Source organism: Microcaecilia unicolor, chromosome 5 (assembly GCF_901765095.1).
Source record: "Microcaecilia unicolor chromosome 5, aMicUni1.1, whole genome shotgun sequence".
Taxonomy (NCBI): domain Eukaryota; kingdom Metazoa; phylum Chordata; class Amphibia; order Gymnophiona; family Siphonopidae; genus Microcaecilia; species Microcaecilia unicolor.
This window is the reverse complement of record NC_044035.1, coordinates 54,652,052-54,676,926: the sequence shown is the minus strand read 5'-3', so window position 1 is coordinate 54,676,926 and position 24,875 is coordinate 54,652,052. Positions and strand designations below refer to the sequence as shown.

The 24,875-nt window shown below is 42.8% G+C and overlaps 1 protein-coding gene across 5 annotated transcripts in view; it reads right to left on the bottom strand.

The window, feature by feature from the left end:
- Positions 1-22,782, bottom strand: part of R3HCC1L (R3H domain and coiled-coil containing 1 like) — a 150,448-nt gene extending 127,666 nt beyond the window's left edge. For 3 of the 5 annotated variants that reach the window (XM_030202905.1, XM_030202907.1, XM_030202903.1), the window contains exon 1: positions 22,703-22,782. The gene's annotated coding sequence lies outside the window, so the exon portion shown is untranslated. The remainder of the gene's footprint in view (positions 1-22,702) is intronic. The other 2 variants (XM_030202904.1, XM_030202906.1) reach the window with 2 other exon arrangements.
- Positions 22,783-24,875: the final 2,093 nt, after the last annotated feature.

Below are 24,875 nucleotides of genomic sequence, written 5' to 3'. Positions count from 1 at the left end.
GGTCAGACGAGTGAGATTGAGATCGAGTACACGAGTAAGGCACTGACACAGGGGCTAATTTGTGTCTTTATTTACAGATTCACATCGCAGTATCAGGTTATTCCCTTGACAAAGCCTGCGACGGCGAAACGGGACCCCGTCGGGCACACAAGAGTGAAACCAAATTACAGCTGCACTGGCGGCACTAAAGATAAGTGTTCGTTTGATGTGATTTTTTTGTTGATTAAAGTTTTTATGGAGGTTTTTTAGCCAATGAAGATTTCACCCCGGTTTAACAGACGAGATTATGTTCTGAAGCGGGAATACAGATTTATATCACACTAATAGCAACTGTTGAATGTTTTTGCCCACTTCAGATGGTTAAATAAGATTTGTTTCAAATAACAGTGGCAGCATCCAATTCGTGTATATAATGTTTACTTCTGTACAGCATCGTTATGCCTATTCTGTCAAATTATGGTACATATCCTTGTAGGAAAAAATATCAATATATTAATAAAACAAAATACATAGACTTGAGTCTGTGACTAACCACTTTCTCATGTTTAAATGGTTTCACCATATAATCTCCAACCAAGACCATATAATCAATACCTTCTGTAGCACATCAAAAAGTTTTGCATTACAGAACAAAAAGATAAACATAACCTCAAGAAACTGTACTTCTTCTGATTCCTCCACCATCTCACACACCATATACTCCATTAGAATCTCTAAACTCTACCATTTGACTACATCTGTTCTGTTCCTAGAAGTAAGAAAATCATGTCTTTGCCCTATTACAGAAATAATTGCAATTCTATTTATATTCAAAATAAAAACGCTATTTCAGTTTACATGAAGGCATACAGGAGCTTCTAACTCCTGTATGAAGAGGAAAGACAAACGTCTGGGAGGCATTTCAGCATTTGGTCAGTAGTAAACCCATAAGACCTAGTTTGGCATCAGCCAGTCAGCCCACCCACATTAACTGGAAAATTGGAGAGTGGGAGAGGGAACAGGTAGTGGCTGTTGCTGGGAGGAGGCGGCCTAAATTGGTTCCTAATCTGATGAACCAGGAAAGGGGAGGGGGCAGACAGGAGTTGGACACAACAGCTACTTTGTTTGCCTTGCAGCTGACCCTTTGCTACTCCATTCTCATAACAACAAGTAATCCAAAGAAAAGCTGATAATCAGTTCTATATGTTTGCATGTTTTGGATTTATAGGATACTGGATCTCATAACTTTCCTTTCCCTTTGGAAAAAGATTTTCTTGCTTACTTTCATACTGTTGGTTGAAAAAATGTTCTTGTCTTGTATCTTGGAGGTGATACAGGGAAAGGTCCAACCGGTTGTATCAGTATGGGTTTAACATTTAGGAGTCCTTTTTCAAAACTGCGGTAAGAAGTGGCCTGAAGTAGTGTGGGCGTGTGAAATTGCCATGCACAGAGGTCACTTGTTACCGCAGCTGGAATTTCCATATTTTAAATGGAAGTCATAAATGGCCATGTGCTAAGAGAAATATTGGCGTGTGGCCATTTACTGCCTGAGCCCTTACAGCCACCTTTAGCAGGCAGTAAGGGCTCGCACGTTAATCTGGTTAATCGGACAGCACGCAGCGATGGCCAATTACTGCTGGGCATGCCTACACTGTACCAGAAAATAGAAAAATATTTTCTGGCACGCATAACTCCATGCGGCAAACACAAAAGTACCGCAGGGCGCCGGGGCACACCCATGGTAGTGCTGTTTTGCCACGCTTAGTAAGAGGGCTCCTTAGGTAGGCTTTTCCAGCATTTTCTTTTTTCCCTTCAGTATGGTCCTTAAGTTCAAAGGATGTCATCTACCTCCTAGTTCTCGAGTTACCACGTTTTGCTGCTTGTTTTGGTTTGTTTTATTAATTTATGGATGCACTGTTCTTTCTTGGCTTTTAGTCCTGGTATGTTAGCAAAGAGAGTTCCCTGCCATCATCATGAGCGCAGAAAGAGCAAATAAATAGCTCTTGATCAGATCAGTGCACTTTTCAATGAAGCAATGTAAGACTGTTGATTGAACAGCTTGTTTAATGTTTAATATATAAATTGGCAAGTTAGAAAAGAGGATTTAAGTAGTATTATGTTAATTTAGGAGGTAATAAAATTGTGACACATGCACATTTGATAGTTAAGTTAGTAAAATTGGCATGGTCTATTAAACAGCACTAAGCAAGCAAGAATTCAAAGGGTAGGAAAGGACTTACGTCAACTGACAATTTTGTAGAAAGAAAATTGGCAAAGCCCTTCAACTCACTGTCCATTACTCATATTTTGGGTTTTCAAATGGAAAGTCGGAAGTAGTTTAGAGTTATTACAGAATTTTATTAGTATTTTGTTTTCAAAGGTCAAATTAGAAAGGTGAGAAACAGTTTATAAACTAGAGCAAATATACCAGTTAACACAAAACAGAACAGATTACATGATTAATGAACTGATCTCTAAATCATCCGCAGTACCTGAAGATTGGAGGGTGGCCAATGTCATGGTGATTTTTAAAAATGTTCCGGGGTGACCTGGGAAATTACAGATCTGTAAGCCCGACTTCAGTGCCAAGCAAAATAGTAGAAATTATTATGGAACACATAGATAAACATGGTTTAATGGTACAGGGATCAGCATGGGTTCAGCCACGGGGAGTCTTGCCTCACTTCTCTGAAAGTGTCAAACATGTGGATAAAGGTGAGCTAGTTGATGTAGTGCATCCAGATTTTCAGAAAGCTTTTCACAAAACTTCATGAAAGACTCCTGAGAAAAATTTTAAAAGTCACTGGATAGGAGGCAATGTCCTTAGGAATTAGTTACTGGACAGAAAACAGAGGGTAGGGTTAAGTGGTCATTTTTCTCAATGGAGGAGGTTGATCAGTGGAGTGCCACAGGGATCTGTACTAGGACAGGTGCTACTTAACATATTTATGAATGATCTGGAAATCGGAACAATGAGTGAGGTGATTAAGTTTGCAGATGACAGAAAGCTACTCAAAGTTGTCAAAGCACACATGGACTGTGAAAAATTGCAGGAAGCCCTTAGGAAACTGGAAGGCCGGGCATCCAAATTGCCGATAAAATTTAATGTGGACAAATGCAAAGTGATGCACATTGGGAAGAATAATTTGAATCATAGTTACCTGATGCTAGGGTCCACCTTAGGAGTCAGCACTCAAGAAAAAGATCTAGGTGTCGTTGTAGACAATACGTTGAAATCTTCTGCCCAGTGAGTCGCGGCAGCCAAAAAAGCAAAACAGGATGCTAGGAATTATTAGGAAAGGGATTGGAAATAAGGCCAAGATTATTATAATACCTCTGTGTCACTCCATGGTGCAACCTCAAGTACTGTGTTCAATTCTGGTCACCATGTCACAAATTAAAAAAATAGCAGAATTAGAAAAGGTTCGAATAAGAGCTACTAAAATGATAAAGGCGATGGAACTCCTGTCATATGAGGAAAGGCAAAGAGGTTTGGGCTCTTCAGATTGGAAAAGAGACGGCTGAGGGGAGGGGATATGGCTGAGGTCTATGAAATCCTGACTGGTGAAGAACGGGTAAAAGTGAATCAATTTTTCACTCTTTCAGAAAGTACAAAGACCAGGGCTCACTCAATGAAATTACATGGAAATACTTTTAAAACAAATAGGAGGAAATATTTTTTCACTCAAAAGAATCGTTAAGCCCTGGAACTTGTTGCTGGAGGATGTGGTAACGGCAGTTAGTGTATCTGGGTTTAAAAAAGGGTTGGTCAAGTTCCTGGAGGAAAAGCCCATAGTCTGTTATTGAGATGGGCATGGAGAAGCCTCTGGTTGCCCCAGGATTGGTAGCATGGAATGTTGATACTAATTGGATTCCTGTCAGGTACTTATGACCTGGTTGACCACTGTTGGAAGCAGGATACTGGGCTAGATGAACCATTGGTCTGACCAAGTATTGCTATTCTTATGTTCTTATGAATGCATAAATATTGGTACAGGACTTCCAAAGTTTAATTTAACTCATCTCAAGCAACAATTGCCAATAACTTTCATGTGATATAATCAAGCATGAAATATTATGGGACTCTTTTACTAAGCTGTGCCCATAATATTCCTATAGGCATAAACAGTTACCGCACACTAAAAACGCTAGTGCCTTTTTAAACAGGGCACCGAAAATGAGGCAAATCTGAACAAGAACAGAAATTAATTAGGAAAGTTAGGCACCAGACAACTATTTTTGCTTTGCTTTTTTTTTTCTTAACAGCCAAGTACAATATAGCTCAAAATTATGAATTTGTTTTACAATATATTCTAAATGTACCCCTCTAATACAATATGCAACATATCAATGAAATAACCAATAATAAAGCAGAAGAAATCCCAACCCCTATATACCTACAACCCGCTCTCCCCCTTTTCCCAATCTCAATCCTACTTGAATCTGCTCCTGCAAATGAAGGAGGTTGGTACTCTTATAACCTTCCATGGAGTACACCGCTAACCCCTAGCCCTCCCCCTTTATTCAATCCATTATGATTAGGGTATCACATGAAAATTACATATCTAGATCATTTAGGATCCAACTCTGTCCTTTATGAGATAAAGTGTATGTGTGTGTGTACACCCCCCTCCCCCCAGACCCCCTCCACTTTTGCCTCTCTAGCTTCCAACATCAGGGAATGAAGATTTCTTTCCCTTTTTTTTTTTTTTTTTTCCTTTTCTGGCTTATTCTGCTCATTTGGTGGTGCTGGTGGTGGTGGTGGGGAGGGGTAATGAAGAGGAGACTTATTTTTCTGTTTTCTTTTATGCTTACTTTTCTCACTTAGCTTCCTCTTCTTTCATCTTCAGACTCTTTGTACAGTCTCACAGTTCCTTCTTCCTTTTGCTTTCCCTTTGCTACTTCTAACAGCATTGCTCCAGGCTCCATATATTTTACTCTCCCAAACACAGCACTTGGAGCAATTCTATAAATAAACACCTACTGGAGTCTACTCTATAAAGAAAAATAGGCACATACTTTTTATATCAGGTGTTCTTAGCCCACTCCTTGGGATACACCTAGGCAGTCAGGTTGTCAGCGTACCCACAATGAACACAAGATTGATTTGCATACAATGGAGGTATTGTACACAAACAATTCTCATGTATATTCACTGTGGATGTCCTGAAAACCTGACTGGCTGGGAGTGTCCCGAGGAATGGGTTGAGGACCCCTACTCTATAGAATAACTAGTAAAACAGGCCCGTTTCTGACACAAATGAAACGGAAACGGACGCTAGCAAGGTTTTCCTCAGAGTGTGTATGTTTGAGACAGTGGCGTTCCTAAGGAGCCTGACACCCGGGGCGGATCGCCGATGTGCCCCGCCCGCCCCGGAACAGCGCGACACCCCCCCCCCCGGCAACCCCCCCCCCCCCCCCCCCCGGGTGCCGTGCTTGCCGGCTCTTCGTTTTCATGCTCCTTCTGCCACGTAACAGGAAGTAACCTGTTCCGGGGCAGAGGGAGCATGAAAACGAAGAGCCGGCAGGCGCATGGCACCCCCCCCAGCGGCGTGCACCCGGGGCGGACCGCCCCCACCGCCCCCCCCACTTGGTACGCCACTGGTTTGAGAGAGTATGTGTGAGAGTGACTGTGTGAGAGAGAGAGAGAGTGAATGTGCGAGTGTGTGTGTGTGACAGAGAGAGATTGAGACTGGGTGGGAGTGTGTCTGTGAAAGAGAGAGTGTGTGTGTGAGAGAGAGAGTGTGTGCCAGGCCCCCCCTTCCTAGTTCCAGTGTCACCCCTTCCTCCGTGTTCCAGGGTCGACGTCACCACCCCTCCCTCCGAGTTCCAGGATCGTCCCCCCGCTTTTTTTTTTCTAGTTTTTGTACAGGTGGTGCATTCCCTCCCTCCTCCCCTCTCTTCCCCTCCCGAGTTCCAAACCCCTCTCCTCCACCGAGTTCCAGATAGGCCCCCTCCCTCCCTCCTTCCTTCCAGACCCCCCTTCCCCCTTGAGTTCCAGACCCCCCTCCCTCCGAGTTCCTGGCCCCTGGAACCCCCTGCCGCGACCCTCTCGAGCCCCCCTTCCCGCCGCGACCCCTCCTCCCGCCACCACCGCCGCGTACCTGTGCTGGTGGGGGACCCCAACCCCCGCCAGCCAAAGTCCTCTGCTCGGCCGCGCGGTGTGGACGAATGATCTGATCAAGTTTGAATCTGTTTGTGTGTGTGCATCTCACGTTCTGTGTGCAGGACGTCAGACGCACGCACACAGATTACAACTTGATCAGATCATTCGTCCATGCCATGCAGCCGAGAAGAGGACTTTGGCTGGCCGGGGTTGGGGTCCCCCACCAGCACAGGTATGCGACGGCGGCGGGGGAGGGTTGATGGCGGGAAGGGGGGCTCGAGAGGGTCGTAGCAGGGGGGTCCAGGGGTCAGGAACTCGGAGGGAGGGTCTGGAAATCGGAGGGAGGGAGGGAGGGATTCTTCTGACGTCGCGTTACCATGGGCAGAGCGATTATGAAGCCTACGAACACTACAGGGCTTCACGGCTTCACTGCCACGGAGTCAGCTTCAGAACGTTGGAGGTGCGAATTATTATAATAGATAGTATAATAGGTAAAATGAATGTGTATAACTTAGGCATAACCAACTACACCAGACAAAGAGCTGGTGTAACTGCTCACACTTAGATTTGTAAATTTAAGTGTGCTTTTTAGCATTCTAATTAGGGTTGCCAAAAGGATCCAGATTTGCCCAATAGGGTTGCTCCAGTCCTGGGCTTACCCCTTGGCATGCAGGGACTTGTGGTTCTGATTTCCCCAATGGACTCCTTAAGAAAAACAAGGCTACAAGTCCCTGCATGCCAGTCTGGATCAACCCTATCAAGTGAATCTGGATCTAGTTGGCAATCCGAATTCTAATTTATGTATGTAACACACTATCCAGACTCAGACTATGTGTACATCCATCTTCAAACTAGGTGATTTTATAGAATAGTGAGTAGTAAGAATATTAGCATGCCTGTATGTTAAGTGCATACATGCCAATTTTCTGGTCATTTATGCACATTTTTAGTGCCTTCTTTATAGAATTGTCCTTTACAGTGCTCTGCACTTAGCAGATACCAGGAATGAAAATTTGGTCACCTAGCCAACCAGGTGATTCATCCCCACCCCGGTCTTGTTAATTGATCAAAGAATAATTAAACAAAAAATTCAGCCAAACAACCTTATTTCATATCAGATTCATGGTATGCTGTTTTTAACCTCCTTGTCATCCGTCTTACTGGAGCCTAAGAGAAAAGAAAGGTGGCCAGAAACTGTCCATTCAGAGCAGCTGCTTGTTTTTATTCATTTCTAATCAATGAATTATTTACTACAAACTAATCAAATCTCTCAGTCTGCAAATCCCATTGCTCCTCCTCCTCCTATTAATAAACAAAGACTAATTTACATATTGGAGAGTTTCACCTTGTCTTAGGTATGTGCAGAAAAGCCTCCAGGTGCATGCCAAGTCCCCAAATCACTGAGCAAATAACATGAAAATGGTATTTGACTTCTCCTTTGAAATGTTTAGAGCACTATACATCTGCAGGGCAGCATTTCAAGACAGTTAACAGTGCAGTTGGCTATAGTGAAATGGTGTTTTACCTTAGAAATGGATATTAGATTGTACAACCCCAGGAAAAAGTCCTCTTTCAATTATTTTTCATTCTAAATCAGATGTCTCACCATATGTGCCTACAAAAGGATTGTCAGAGCAAGTTATGTACCTAGATCCACATCTTATGTGAAAATGAGTTTGTAGACTAGTCCAGAAATTCACATGAGCTGCAAGACTGAAAAGGGTCCATTTCATATTTCAACTTCATTAGGACATCAGCCACATCTCTTAGCTCATCTAAAAGGTAAACTGTATAGTTATCCACACTATCTCATGTTCCATTAACTACATATCTGACACTTGTTCCTTTAACTACGTATCGGACACTTGAGTGAATTCTTTTAAAAAGGCGGTAAATAAAACGGCAAATAAAACCTAAAAAATACAGTAAATACTCAGTGTACCTGAATGCAACTTACCTTCAGCTACTACTGAAAAAGGCGTGAGCAAAATCCAAATAAATAAGCAAATAAATAAATAAAATAAATATCTTAAGACAACCGGCTGCAAGTAAATTCCCTCTATCTCAAACATTTGAGTGACTCTTTGCTGATACTGTAGTACAAAGGGTTTTTATACCTGGATATACTAGAGAACATACATTGGCCAATGTCTGACAAAGGAGACCATGCATACTATTCCCTTCCACCCCCAAGCACATCCAGCCACACTACCCAGGGCCTAGAAAAAAATGCTGTATCACCTCTCTCACAGGTTGTCTAGGACCGAGAGGGAGGATAGAATTTTGTATAGGGTCTATGCCAGGGGACGTATGAGAGACAATTTGAATACGCACACTCTAGAGGAGAGGGGGAATAGGGAGATACGATATTAATATTTTTCACATATTTAAATATCTGTAACTAAAAAGTTACCAGATTTTTGGTTTGCAAATCTGTGACATCTGGGCAGGGCAGGGCAGGGTAACTGTCCACCATAAAAAATACTAAATAGTCTATTCCTTTACATCTTAAATAAAAACATTCAAGTTGCAGAATACAAAATATTTGGGGTCCAGCACCGAAGTCTTAGGCTACCAATACAACTTACACAGAAGAGAATTAAACAATGAAAAAGCCAAATCAGCTAACAAAACCCCGTGTTCAACATGTAAAACTTATGGTGTAAAAATTATGTGGGATGTATTCAGGTTCTGATAATTTGAACTAGGTCCCAACACACTCTACACTGATGCATTAACTATCAGACTATACAAATATCCAACCATGTCTCTGACTTGGTTTTATTGTTCTGCACATAGGCGCCAGCTCTATGGGTGCTACAGCATCTCCAATATTACAGCCAGCACTGCCCAGACATCAGAGCTGAAATCTTCATGATGTAGAGCTGCAAGGAAACCAGGAAGGAAGACTGTTTCCTGAGCTACTGCTCCCGCCTCCCCCTATAGTCTATTGGCTGGCTAAGGAATGTCTGACCAATGGGCTGCAAGAGAAAGCGGGACGGAAGGTTGGTGTCGCTGGTCCTGCCTCCCCTGCATCTTATTGGCTGGCTAAGGAATGTCTGAACAATGGGCTTCAGGGGAAAGCAGGACAGAAGGTTGGTGTCTCCCAAAGAGGTTTGATTGAGAACAGGGGGCAGCACAATGTAAAATCAAGCTGAAGCTGGCTCAAACCTGCATTCTCCGCACAAAAATCATCCCCACACACCTAATGCAAAGCAAGCAAACCTATCAACTGTTGCATCCATGTTGTCATTCTTTATTGTTGGTAGCATTTTTATTTGATCTCACTTATATTTTCAAACATGCAGGCTTGTGCAGCATACGGATGTACACAGAGGAAGTATCGGTTTCATCGGTTAGAGTACTAATTTGTACTAAATCGTAATCAGTGTGTCATTTGGAAGGGCTTGTTAGAGGGACTCCCTAGCACCCTAGCAGGCACTGTGTTCGTGCATAGATGCTTTCACCTATAAGGGCTACCAAAACAGACATCATGTTATGAGAATCAGGTGCTCAACATTCAGAGTTTCTATTTATTACAAAGAGTTTTTTTAACCTTAAGCTGAAACCTGGGAGCATTTAACATCTTTTTTTTTTTCCTGTGCGTACATCAAAAGAAAAAGATGGTATGTGGGAAGTTGCTCCTTTTGTTTTGTGAAATGCAGTGGTATATAATAAAAATGCACAAAATTTTTTTACTACTATTTTAAAGACAAATATTGAATAAATAGTAAAAAAGGCCCGTTTCTTAACGCAATGAAACAGGCGCTAGCAATGTAATGAGTTCCTGCCATTAATGTGTCCACGGTTGTATTCTGAATATAATTGCCTCAAGTTTCCGGCTGGAGGCTTCAATGAGAACGTTGGAGGTGCCTTTTATATATGATTTTAGTTTCTAAAAGAAAAAGGTTTTCCACTCAAGGGCTCTTTTAATAAAGGCAAGCTCCTAAGACTGTGGGAGGAGTTAATTGCTGTACTTGCAAGGAGCTGTGCACCCCAGCTGACCTTGTTAATCACCCAGGGCAACCACTCCAGGTGCCTGAGAAAACAATTATCTTCCTCAGCTATTTCTCTCTGCTTGTTTTACTACTCTCTTTTCCTTTGTGTACTTGCTGAGCGAGGGCGGGGCAGACAGTCTGTGGCAAACTGGATATCTATGCCACCTCAAGTTTCCGGCTGGAGGCTTCAATTAGAACGTTGGAGGTACCTTTTATATATAGAGATGATGGAAGAGCTTCCTTCATGCATAAGTTCTGTCCAGAATCAGTCTAATTCTGTTGTATATATTTCTTCTTCAAGTCTGTGTGGTTGTAAAAGGCATTTAAAAAAAATCTTGCTGTGTTTATATATAGATGACTGTGATTTTATTATGAAGGCAAACAATACACCACCAAAATACAGTAGCAAGCAGCACGCTATTAGCCATCAAGTTCATACAAAGTTAATTATGTTCAGTGGAAAATTAATCTGTTTTCTGCCTGCTCTGTGTATATTCTATCACTGTTTAATTATTGCTACCAAGTCTTACATATTATTGACATTTGCTTTAAACTTTGATTGTTTTAATTTTGCTTGTTAAATCCAAAGGTGAAACCTAAGGGTGGTTAGACAATTTGGAATAAACTGTGTTGTGTTACAGAAGTTGTTGTTTACTTTTTCAATGTGTGTATGGATGCCTGTTCTGTTGTGTGCATATGATGTTTGAATAACTGTCTATACTTACAGCTATAATTTTTGAACATGCACCAGAATTAAAAGGACAGACTTTTAAATGCCCAGCATTGTTTATGTGTTTCATACATATCGACTTGATCTCAGGATGTTACTGAATTCTATTATTCCATCTCATTGTATTTTCAAATGCAAGCTACATTGAACCCAAGTTTGCTTGGGGTAATGTGGGATATAAATGTCCAAAAATAAAATCTTTATCCTCCATTTTTTAAGGCAATGCCTATCCAACTGGATGGAGATGACACAAGGAAAGCAAGTTTGGTCCAGTGAAGACTCAAAATAACCTATTCCTTGGCTGGGCTCTAGTATCATTTTGAAAATGTGACCATACTATGCCTTTGTGGTTATATTCAACTAACAAAACATACATGCAATATCATAATTCCTCAAATACAGCCATAAAACATTTCAGGGTGGATTATTATTGACCAGATAGAAGAGTTAACATAAACTGTGTCAAAACTGAAAAGTCATCACAAGAACAAAATATAAGAAAACCAATGAACTGCGTTAGGGTCTTATGGCCCATTTGGTTATGTTTAAAATCTGCATGAAACCAAATATTGATTTTTTATTTTAACTTATAGAACCACTTGTCCCTGAAACATCTTCAAAATAGAATAATCCATTTGTGTATCTAAAATATAAACTTCTACAAAACAGATGAAGTGAAGATAGGATTCCATGTGCCCCAATAAAAGGAGAGTTTAAATTTTACTTTCATTTAAATTACAATATATTCCATCTTTATGCCAGACTTCCCAAGTCAGATTACAACAACCATTAAGATGAACCCATCTGGAAACGCGAAATCCTCACTTAAATTTGACCATGTATTACTGTATTCTATAGAACAGTGTAGAAAAATGAGCACAAAATACAGAGCTTATTACTGCTGTTTCTACTAGATAACATAATTTTAAGCTGTTTTAGTGATATTCAATTTTATCACATGAAAAATATCTAGATATGGGAAGCTTTCACAGAAAAATACAAAAGCTGTCAGAGTAAAAAAACAAAACAAAAAAAACAATCTTTTACAGCACTGCCTATCCAACTGGAACAAGCTTTACACTTTTTACAGATGGCCCACTCACAGGCAGTCCACTAGTTCCAATAATCTTTTGCTATTGTTTTCAATAGTGCTTGATATTGTTTTGTGTGAACTAAAATGCTAGCAAGTTCAGCCTACTGGCTTCAGTCCACATAATGGGCTGGATAGGCTCATGCCATCTCCCATCCCAAACTAACCTCCTTGGCCTACCATGGAAAGGCACTGAGAAATGAATGAGAAATTGATAGAGGGGCAGGGAAAGAGTTGACACAGACACTGAGAGCCAGGGAGACATAGGTTGTGAGAGGAAGAGATGCTAAGGGAACTGTGAAAGGGAGAAGAGAGCTGAAGTAAATTCAAGCTGGGGGGTATGGGCTGTGATACAAAGATAAGTGGGTGAAGGATGAGCTGAAACAAGAGAAACAGATGAGGACAGGGAGAGGAACTGTGTGGGATTCAAAGAGCAGGGGGCTGATAGGGGAGAGGCTGAGAAAAGGGTTCTGAGAATAGACAGGATCAGGTTGGACAGAAGAAGCACTAAGGGTGAAGAGAGGGATGGAAGTGGGAGGAGGGGTGAGTCTAGGAAGAGAATCAAGAACAAGCAAATAAATGATAGTTTTCAGATTTTTGTGCTCATGGTTTGAATCTATCAGCTGCTCCCCACAACTGAGCAAGCCCAGGAATCAATGGGCGGGAGACATAGTACTGTTAATTGGGCTGGGTCAATTTTGAGTAGCTGCTAGTATCTGCTCTTTTCTTCCAATCTTGTAGTCACTGGGGTAAATAATGTATTTCATTAGAAGGATGGGGAAAGGGGAGGAGGTTGTGGAAGCATGGAATACCATAAACTGAGAATTTGCTGGATGATGTGGTTAGCACGTTACGTTCCTCACCTGATTCCAGGCCTGCGCGTCTGATTCGCCGGCGAGGTGCGGTCCGGTCCGGCAGAGCTAGCCGGCTTTTTGATGTTTCTCCAGGATGGGTCGGTTTCAGTTTCCCAAGTCTGGCAGCCGTCATCCGGCTTACAGCACGGGCAGCGGCCATCTTGGCTAGCTCAGGAGGGGGCGGCCATCTTGTATAAAAGAGATCAGGAAGGAACTCCATATTTGGTCTGGGGAGGATCTCCTATGGGGGCAGCCATGTTGGCTTCACCTGAGTTTGGTTTGCACAGATTTCTTCACTGTTTAAAGCACTGCCTCCAGGCCTTCATTGCTTTGGCCTCATTTGTTCTGAGGAGTTGCTGTTCACCGACTTCCTTCTGTTCCTGTTTTTCCTGTGTATCAGACCTTGGCTAGTTATCTCGGATTTCGCTTGTTTGCTGCCTGCCTTGACTCTGGACTGATTTGACTATTTCTTTGCCTGTTGGAGTACTGGTTCTGGACTGTGTCTGTTTCCTGCTATCCTGGTCAGCGGCTGTGCAACCCCGCCGGTTCCTGAAGTCCTGGTGGCCGCCTGCAGCTGGGGGCTCAACTCCCGGTGAACGGTGGTCGCTTCCCAGGTGAAGCTAGGGGTTGTCTGGCTGCCTGATCGAGTGCGGTGTCACTCCATCTCTGCCGTGCTCAGTCGGGGCACAGGGGCTCACCACTACCGGGTCATAACAGCACATCAGAGTTTAAAAAAAGGTTCGGAAAAGTTCCTGGAGTAGAAGTCCATAGACTGCTATTGAGACAGACATGGGGAAGCAACTGCTTGCCCTAGGATTTGTAGCATGGAATGTTGCCATGATTTGGGTTTCTGCCACGTGACCTGGCTTGGCCACTGTTAGGATGCAGATGGATCATTGGTCTGACCCAGTATGACTACTCTTATGTTCCCTTTCAAAGCTTACTTTCTCTTGACAGCTCTGATATTGAGAGGGGCTATGGTCAGAGACTTAACTGAGTGGGATATGTAGTGTAACATTGTTCCCATTTCTCACAAAAATTAAAAATATTATTCCCCCATTGTATCCAACAGGAGATAGAAATGGTGGGCCTAATGGGGGCACTGATCTATGTAAGCCTAAAGAGCACAGCAGCAGGAAGAGGAGGCAAGAGACCTCTGGCAGAATTTGGGGCAGGCACATAGCCAAGGCCCACCCAGAAATAGTGGATCACATGCAACGTGCATCATCGTTTCCTTCCCTCATTCCCGCCACAATGCATCTACTTTAAATTAAGGGTGGAAACAGGATGTTGTCTCAGTGAGAGGGAAGGTCCCAGAGTGGGCCTGTATGAAGTCGCTGCCAGCCAGCGCCCTTTAAAACTGGAAGTAAAGCAACCGGCAGGAGGGGGGGAGGGGGGAGACAAAGTAATGCTGGATCTGTGGGGCAGGCTGAGAAAGAGTGGCTACACCTGCAAGAGGGGGGAGGGGTGCTGGAGGCCAAAGGAAAGGAAAGAGATTCTGGACCTGCAAGGGGGGGGGGGGGTTGGCTGGAGGAAAAAAAAAAAAAAAGATTCTGGACCTGCAGAGTGGGGCTGGCTGGCTGGAGGGAATGGAGAGAGGTTCTGGACCTGCAAGGGGGGAGGGGGTGGCTGGAGGGAAAGGAGAGAGGTTCTGGACCTGCAAAGGGAGGAGTGGTTAGCTGGAGGCAAGGGAGAGAGTTGCTGGACCTGTGGGCGTGGGGGGCAGCTGGTGCTGGGCCTGCAACGGGGGGGGGGGGGGGGGGGGGTTGAAGGCTGGAGGCAATGCTGGACACTGGGAGATACTAGACTTGGGGGAGAATAGGAACACAGAAGGGAGATGCTGAGCAGGGCACAGGGACACAAGGAGTGATGACGGACACAGGGGTAGGGGATAGAAGGGTGATGAAAGATGCAGGGATATGAACACAGCAGATATACTAGACAAGGAACTATCGGGACACAGAGAAGAAAATGGCTGAACATGAGGGAAGATAGGGAAACAGAGATGGGAAGGAGATGGATGGTGGACATGGAGAAAGAAGAAATGTCAAATAGACAGGAGACTCTGGTGAGTGAATTAAGAGAAGACAGAGGGAAGCAGAAACCAGAGACTAGGACCCAAGCTGATTTGAAAAATAAAATGACCAGACAACAAAAGGTAGAAAAAATAAATTTATTTTCTATTTTGTGATTAGAATGTGAGAGATTTGGAATGCACATCTTGCCAAAGCTGATGTTAGACATGGCTGGGGCCCAGGCCATAAATTTGGGAGGGAACCCCAAAGCCCATTACCAGGCTGCGCCGCCTTCAGCTTGCGGCTCTCTGGCCAGGGGGCCAAGGGCAATTGCTCTAGGTGCATTCCTTTAACACCCTGGCCTGTACTATCTTTATATTTTTCACAGGAGGAAATACATCTCTATTTCTCTGGTATTGTACTACATATGCAAGGTATGGCTTCTTGGGGCTTTGGTTATATTTGTTTATAGTTTGTAGTCAATTATTGTATATTTGGCATTTTTGTTCCGTGTGTGTGTGTGACTGAGGTATTCTGTTTGCACGAATTTTCTATGTAGCCTTCTGTAGTAATTTGGTCTACTCAGTTTTCCCAATAGATGTATTGATATTTTAGGGCCCCACTATAGTATTCAGGGCAATGCTTTTCATAGGTAGGATCCTTGTTTGGAAGTTAGTGCTGGCATCAGATTTGCTTCTGAGTGAATTTTTGTTTCAAAGATTTTTTTTAAATTTTGTATACAGCTATGGTATAGATTACGACGAATTCTATGAGGAAATGTCCTAGCTCTGCTCTGCACCCTTTGTCGGGGGAGGGCCAGGGGGTACTGTGGAAGCAGAATGTATTTGGCTTTAATACTAGACTATATTTTCTGGTGTCATTTTTATAGCGTGTAACTGCAGAGATGTTAAAGTGTTTGGTCTTGCTATATAGGCTAAAGTATGTGTATTAGGGGACAGAAGATCAGTGGGAGCTCAGGAGTGCAATCTCTCTTGTACTTCTTGCTAGCCCTCAATGTGGCCTACAGCCACTGAAGCCTGCACTGATACCCTAATTTAAGTTATTGGGAGTGGGATATAGCTGGAACATGGGGTGGGACAGGGTATGGGTGAGTTTTTCTCTTTCAAAAAGCTGGAAACCCTAGTGCCCACCCATTTGACCTGTTGACCCACCCAAAAATTGTCTTCTGCCTACGCCACAGTTTTGTTTTGTTTTTTTTTTTTGGGGGGGGGGGTTGGCGGGGGGAGGCAGGGAGGGAGAAGGGACAAATTCTGTGTGTTTCCTGGCTTTCATCCTGCTGAACTGCTGAATCCTTGCTGCCCTCTGCTCTTGGTAAAACTCTGCAGTCATCCTGAGCTGGATGCTTGTTCTTGGTCACTACATCAATGTCGCACAGGCAGGCCAGACACAGTGGCTTAAAATAAGTGCATGCTCCCATATCCTGGGCTGCTAGAGCATGTTCTCCCACTCTGCATATAATCTCTGCGGTTTCAAGCCATGATCCTTGTGAGCTTCCAGGGTCAGGGTGAGCTTCCAGGGTCAGGGTGAGCATGTGGCAAAGAATCTTAGCTGGATTCTGTAGACAGGGGATGGCCAATACCCTGGAATTGGAATGCCAGGAAAAGTGCTGAAGTGCAAAAGGGGCTGGGAAACCAGTCCCAGAAAACAGGAATGTGCCTGGAGCCAGGGAGAGCACAGCATGGAAATGATCCAGGTCTGTGGTCAATAGGGAGTCACAAATTGAAGACAAGTTAAAACCTATCAATGAAAGGAAGTCTCACCTGTAGAGCAGCGTGAGAAAAGGGAAGCAGGAAAAAGATGGGTGAGCCAAACTTGTATGGAACAGCAATTGGCTAGAGCAGTAGTTCCCAAACCTGGTCCTGGAAGTACCCCAGCCAGCCAGGTTTTCAGGATACCCACAATGAATATTCAAGAGAGAGATTTGTATGCAATACAGGCAGTGCATGCAAATCTCTCTCATGAATATTCATTGGGGTGCCTCCAGGACCAGGTTTGGGAACCACTGGGCTAGGGAAAAGTGCACTGGAGCTTGTTGGGGAGTGGAAGGAAATAGAAGGCTGGGTCAAGGGGGAACAAGAAGCAGAACAGGTTAAAAAGATGTAAGGAGTGGAGCAGACAGCCAGCCCTGCCCCTAAATATAAAACATTAAATTATGCCTGTGCAGGGGGAGAAAATTTTATGCAGAACATGTAGTAACATAGTAGATGACAACAGATAAAGACCTGTGTGGTCCCATCTAGTCTGCCTGAGTAGGTGAACTCATTACATAAAGGTATGAGGTGATACAACATATGTATACGTGATCTTGATTTGTTCATGCTAATTTCAGGGCATAGATTGTCGAGGTCTGCCCAGCACTGTCCTTGTTCTAAAACTTCTAAAGATGTCATTGAAGCCCTTGAAAGGCTCCATTCCAGGCCATCCATATCTATCCAGGCCACAGACTATAGAAGTCCGCCTAGTGCTGGCTTTGCTTCCCAATTACCAGTGTTGCCACCTAGCTTCCACTAAGCTTCTTTGGATCGATTCCTTCTAAGCAGGATTCCTGCATGTTTATCCCTGGTCCCACCTATTCCTTTTGGTCATTGCTCTGGTGTCTTCCTCCATTTTCTTTTCTTTTTCAACTCTGTCTCTTCCTTGTCGCTTTCCTTCACCTTTGGAATACTGATCCTTCTCTATGTGTATTTATACTCCTTTCACTTGATGCAATCTTCTTTCTCTATCCTTGATTTACTTCCCATTCCTCCTATCTCTTCCTCCAACATTATAGTCCCACATTTTCTCCATTCCTCCTACAGGTACTCTACTTCCTTTTCCGTCTCTCTTCCCATCCCAACACCACTCTCACTCTCTCCCCTCACCAGTGGCCCATGTCAATCCCTCTTCACTTTCCTCCGACCCCTTGTAGTCCAGCATCTCCACATGTCGCTCCACCTTCCTCTGACCAGTACAACACTCCACCTCTTTCCCCCTGTGGCACCACATCTTCCCTCAAAGCTTCCTCCTTAATGTTGCTTCTTTATCCAGCCAGGTCGCAGCAGCAAGAACAGTGATAACAGAAACATAAAAAGCACCCCATGAAGGTTTCCAGCGCCTGCCCCCAGCATGGTTCTGCTGGCACCCTAACTCCCACCTCCTGAGACATAATTCCTGTTGCCATGGATGCAGGATGCCGGCAAAGCTCTATTGAGCGCAGGTACTGGAAGCCTATGCGGGGCACTTTCTCTTAGTGCTATCCTTGCTGCCACAAATTGGCTAAATAAGAGCCACTACAGGGAGGGAGCTTTGAGGGAGGGGGAGATGTGGCACCACATGGGCCACAGTAGGGTTGCCAACTTTCTGAAAAAAAAAAAAAAAAAGCAACCTTTGTCACTGCAGCTGCTCATGCTCTGCTGTATTCTGCCCCAACAGCTGCAGCAAGGGTTGCAGTGCAGGCCACATCAAGGTAGGTAGGAGATTAAAAGATTACACTTTTCAGCCTCCATTGAGCCACAGTCCTCCACCACACATGTGCTTCATATGGTATGAAATGCAAGCATACCATATATTCTGCATCCCCAGAACCCCCTTCCCCCCAGCCCATTCTCCAACAATCTGCAAGTACAGAGTTAAAACTTGCCATGCAAAATATATTTATGATTCTAGTGTCATCTCAGTTAACAGACAAACACAAACCCTCTCTGTATCAGGCATATTGTGAAGTAATACAAAACTACATTGTAGGTCCTGAGTGACTTTTTTGTAATCTACCATACCAGCACTAACTTCAAAAACTCACACATCAAGGGCTCTACCTAGGTAACGGTAGCACCATAAACACATTGGATATTTTAGGGACCACTACAATATCTATTGAGAAAACTGAAAAGGCTAGGATTATTAGAAATCACTATGTAGAAAATTAATGAAAACAAAATACCTGGCCTTGGTCACACACACAACACAGAGATTCTTACCAAATACAGGATAAGTGACCACAAACTAAAAACACAAATAGGTGAACAAATGTAAATGAAGCCACAAGAATCCAAATAAATGAAATCTTGAACTGGCCTTTGTAAAGTATAAGAATTATTGAGGGATCGTAATCTGAATGCCAATGGACTGTTATTTTGCAACACTAAAGATAGCCCCAAAATGTCCTCAAACAAACAATCTGCAGAGGCAAAACAGGAGCCTTTGCAGATTGGACAGCTCAAATTATATTTAGAAAGTCAGCACTGTTGAAAGGAGACATACGTAGGTAAGTATTTTAGAAGCTATTTTATGCACAATTCAGCACTCTGGGATACGGACTAAGTTTCATTATGATGTCTGCAATGAAGATGACTATTAGTTTATATTATGAGGCCTTCTTGGACCTTTGATTGAGATACAGAGCCCGACACTCTGAGGTTTTTTTCCCCCTATTTACAAACAGAGATCAACAGTCCAAGCGATGTCCCAGCTGTTTTGATTATATATGTTGAGCAACATTTTAAAAAGAACACTAAATCGGAACTAAGACACACAGAGGGTCTTTTACTAAGGCGTGATCACATTGTGGGCACGCTAAACGTTAGAGACGCCAATGCATTCCTATGGGTGTCTCTAACGTTTTGTGCACCCACAATTTTAGCGCGTGCTAAAAACGTGAACGCACCTTAGTAAAGCACACCCACTGGTTGGGACATCCAAGGTTCCAATACTAGCCGAGAACAGGATCTGCTAATATAGAGGCTGTTCTAAAAAATATGGAGAAATAGATGTTTATGCACTGGTTATTTTTTAAAACTAGATATTCATGCCACACGTAAATGTCCAAAATTTCAGCTGGTCAAAATGGACACATTAACCTTAACATTGTAGAATAGCAACATATCTAAGCAACCACAGAGCTCAGAATCCCTTGCCGCTTTTGGGAGGGACAACTACTGGGGGATTAAGGGGGCAAACTCCCGCTACTCAGTACGAACAATTTTTCTGAAAACTAGAGGTCCCGGCTAACAGCTGTAAATACCAACATTGATCGGTCTAGCAGGACAGCTCTCAGAAAGACGTATGCAACTTTGCTAACCTACTTAATCCTGTGTGCTAGGGACTTAGCATATTAATTTAGGATCTGCATAATGCGGATGTTGCTGGACCTGTGGGTAAGTATCAGATCTTCAAAAGGAGCTCTACCAGTTAGCTGTTACCACCTGCTGGGGATAGAGAGTATGAAGTGAGCTAAAGGACAATGTGCAGCTGCACCAATCCACTACTTCTCATCTCCACCTGATGGTAGATGGGCATAACCTGCAAATTCTGGACTGATGTATTGGTGATGCGACCGCACCTCGAATATTGTGTACAATTCTGGTCGCCGCATCTCAAAAAAGATATAGGGGCTCATTTTCAAAGCACTTAGCCTCCCAAAGTTCCATAGAAACCTATGGAACTTAGCCTCCCAAAGTGCTTTGAAAATATGCCTCATAGTGGAATTAGAAAAGGTGCAGAGAAGGGCGACATAAATGATAAAGGGGATGGGATGACTTCCCTATGAGGAAAGGCTAAAGCGGCTAGGGCTCTTCAACTTGGAGAAAAGGCGGCTGAGGGGAGATATGATGTGACTAGTTTAACCTAGGTATGAATTAAATATTCAAGATAGCGTTCTTATTTTAAAAATTTATATAGTGCCTGCCCAAATTTAGGGGTCCTTTTACTAAGTTGCAGAATAAAGTGGCCTTATAACGTCCTTATGTAGGTTTTTGCCACAGTAATAAAATGGCTTATTTTCCATTTGTTCATATTAATGGCCATGTGCTAATGTTGTCATTAGCACAAAGCCATCAAAAACTATTACTGCATTAGCACTTACTGGCACATATTTTGCAAGGCAGTAAGGGCTCACGCAGTAATCCTGTGCTAATCAGTTAGCGTTGCTATATTACCACGCACTAACTGATTAACATAGAAACATCCACTCTCTGCTCCCAGACATGCCCCAAAATTAAAAGTATTTTTTGCACATGGTTACTGTATGCCAATTTCAAACTTACCACAGGACACCTGAGAATATCCTGCCGTAAGCTATTTTAAGCTGCGGTAAACACACACTAGCACTTACTGCAGTTTAGTAAAATGATAACAAGTGCTTTACTCTTCATATGAGAAATAGTTACAGCAAATTTTAATCAACTATAAGCTATACCACCAAGGATAACTGGCAGATCTAGGTGGTTTACAATAATCAAAAGAAAAAAGAACAAAGAGGAAAGGAACTACAATATTAATTGACAGGAAAAGAATAGCAATCACACCAGAATAATACACACCTAAAAAGCAGTGAACGGGAACAGAAATTGGACACACTATACAAAACGCATCAGAAACGCTCTTGAAAAAAAATCACAAAATAAAAATCAGATCAGCAAACTCTATAAAATATCATACTCTAGTAGCTTAAATAGCCACACTAGCCAATGAAGCCATTCCCTTTAGAAGTTAGATGTCGAAAAATTAGAAAATATGATTGCTTCATAATCCACTCTGGATGGTGAGCCTACAGACTACTTTCAGTTAAGGAAAAGGATTTAGCCATTATTTTATGTTTATTAAACTTGATATACCATCTTTCCTAATAACATTCAGATAGTTTACAACACTGGACAAATTAAAGGGCCCTTTTACTAAACCTTAGCCTGCACTAACAGAATTAGTAAGCCGATAGGTATTAAATGGGTTTTTTTTTTTTTTTTATTTGTATTTCAAATTTAAACACAAGCATTTACATCTTGTTACAGTAAATCAGAGCAAAACAGCAATGAAACACTAAAGGAAAAAATATAACTCTTTCTTAGACCACCTAATCAAAGAATACAATGAGGGCGTTAAGAAATCATGGTGGATTAGATATAACAAGAAAAGAAAAAAAAATCAAGGAAGGCCTGGAGAACACCTAAATGGGTTTCTTAATACACGCTAATTCTGTTAGCGTGCGCTAAACTTTAGTAAAAGGACCCCTAAGAAAAGAACACCAATATTCATGACAGGAAAGCAGATTACAATGTCCATTCTCTCTGAATCATAACCCCAAAAGACAAAGTAAATAGTTCTTTATTGCCACTTAGGTTTTGCAGAAGATGGCTCAGCACAAATTGGTAAAGAGTTCCAAACAATAATATAGAAAAAGGCTGAGTGTCTAGTGCATTCCACACAAGAATGAGCAACTGAATGCAAAACTAATCAAGCATAGCATAAAGACCACAAGTGGGCATATGAAAAAAAAATGGTACAGGATAAAGGAGAGAGAATTCCTATACACAGCACTTGATTAGCATGAGTCAATAGTTTATATTGGACTTGATCCTTAATCGGAAGTCAGTGATATTAATAAAACAAAGAAGCTAAATTTCCTGGCTCCAGTAAGACAGCAAATGGCTGCATTCTGGACAGTTTATAGGTGCTTCAGTTCTCAGAAGACAAGACCAGCATATACTGTATTAATCAATTCGAGGAAAGTACTTGCAAGTTAATAACATCTTTGGGATACATTTTCTGCACCGAACTGCCCGATAGCTCATCTGATCTATTTTATTCTTTGAAGTGGTTTTATCAAATGCAGGAGTACTTAAGGCTTAACCTAACCTGTTGCCTCATCCACCCATCTCTTGCTCTAGTTTTCTTAGAGGAAGTTTTCTACAAGAAAATTATAATACCCGCTCAACAATTAGGTCAATAGTAATGCTTGTAGCCTTGTACTGCTTTACACAGTTAAAGCAAAGATACGAAGTCACAGGCATTCGACTGTACTCACACCCCTCCTCACACGCATTCGGAAATCAGCCTCCCCTGTGCATGATCTGCCATCGCTTCCCTGTAATTTCCACTTTCCTCCTTGTCCGCGATACAGCACTTCTCTTCCCCCCCACCCCGATCAAACTCATACCTGAGGTCGCCCACAAACAAACCCAGAGCTTTCTTTCTCCGGAGCCCCGTCCCCTAAACACATCAGACAACTTTAGTTTTCTTTACATCACGTGACTCACGTCACGCCTTCCAAAAAAAAAAAAACAGGAAGTTGCGTCAGAGGACAACGCCGCATGTCCGAAATACTGAAACTGTCAAGGAGGCTTAATAGACAGGAATGGAAGTGAGCCTACCTAGTCCACTGTAAGCAAAGAAGCCAATTTGGTTAATCTCTGTTTCTACTCCCTCGCGCAGCTGTCATCTCTAGTACACTCAAAACAAAGAAAGCAAACTTATGAGGTGCTGCATCCACGTTGTCGTTCTTTATTGTTTTTCCATCTGTAACAAGTCTAAAGCTGTTTCAGTTGGATAGGCAGTGCCTTAAAAGGTGGAGGGAAAAAAATATATATATATTTTTTAACTTATTGGACAGCTTTTTAATTTATTTGAAAGCTTCCTGTATGTAGATATAAATATAATGAAATAAAAATGTCATAAAACAGCTTAAAATTATTATAGCTGGTAGAAACAGCAATTTTAAACTCTGTGCTCATTTTAATGTAGTAAAAACTAAATAAATAAATACACTGTGACTGTATACAATATAGATGGCCAAATTTCAGTGAGGATGGGTTCATCTTAATTGTTGTTGTAATCTGCCTTGGGAAGCCTGGTGTTATAAAGATGATGGAATATATTGAAATTAAATGGAATTAAGCTCTCCGTTGTTGGGGGCAGGGCCGCCGAGAGACTGGGCCAGGCCAGGTCCGGGACAAGGCCGACCCCGGGGATCCTCCCCACCCGAGGTCACCGGGCCAGGCCCTCTCTCCACCCCCGGGCCCTCTGCACTGACTTTAAACGCCTCACCTTCGAAGGTGCAGCAAGCAGCGACAGACCACTCCTTCCTTCCATGTCCCGCCCTCGCGGAAGTTACATCAGGCGAGGGTGGGACACGGGAGGAAGGAGTGGTCTGTCGCTGCTTGCTGCGCTTTCAAAGGTGAGGCGCTTAAGTTCAATGCCAGGGAGCTACGGAGGGCAGGCGGGCTGGACTGCAGCTGCGGCACAGCCCCCCCCCCCCCCCGGAGGCCCAGGCCCAGGGAATTTTGTCCCCCCCCCTCTCGGCGGCCCTGCATGGGGGTACATGGAATCACATCTTCATCTGTTTTGTAGAAGTTTATCTTTTAGGTACACAAATGGATTATTCTGTGTTGAACGTGTTTCAGGGGCAAATGGTTTTATAAGTGAAAATAAAAATAAATATACCTGGCAAGATCCCAAAAAAGTACAAAACATTTTATACTGCTTATCCCAGAAATAGTGGATTTTCCCCAAGTCCATTCAATAACGGTCTATGGACTTTTCCTTTAGGAAGCCGTCCAAACCTTTTTTAAACTCCGCTAAGCTAACCGCCTTTACCACATTCTCTGGCAACGAATTCCAAAGTTTAATTACATGTTGAGTAAAGAAAAAGTTTCTCCGATTCATTTTAAATTTGCTATATTGTAGCTTCATCGCATGTCCCCTAGTCCTAGTATTTTTGGAAAGCGTAAACAGACGCTTCACATCTACCCGTTCAACTCCACTCATTATTTTATAGACCTCTATCATATCTCCCCTCAGCTGCCTTTTCTCCAAGCTGAAGAGCCCTAGCCGCTTTAGCCTTTCCTCATAGGGAAGTCGTCCCATCCCCTTTATCATTTTCATCGCCCTTCTCTGCACCTTTTCTAATTCCATTATATCTTTTTTGAGATGTGGCGACCAGAATTGAACACAATATTCGAGGTGCGGTCGCACCATGGAGCGATACAAAGGCATTATAACATCCTCATTTTTGTTTTCCATTCCTTTCTTAATAATACCTAACATTCTATTTGCTTTCTTAGCTGCAGCAGCAGCACACTGAGCAGAAGGAACCTTGCATGACATAGCTATAATTCGGGTTCCTGTTTCCCACATGCATCACTTTGCACTTGCTCACATTAAACGTCATCTGCCATTTAGATGCCCAGTCTCCCAGTCTCGTAAGGTCCTCTTGTAATTTTTCACAATCCTCCCCCGATTTAACGACTTTGAATAACTTTGTGTCATCAGCAAATTTAATTACCTTGCTAGTTACTCCCATCTCTGGGTCATTTATAAATATGTTAAAAAGG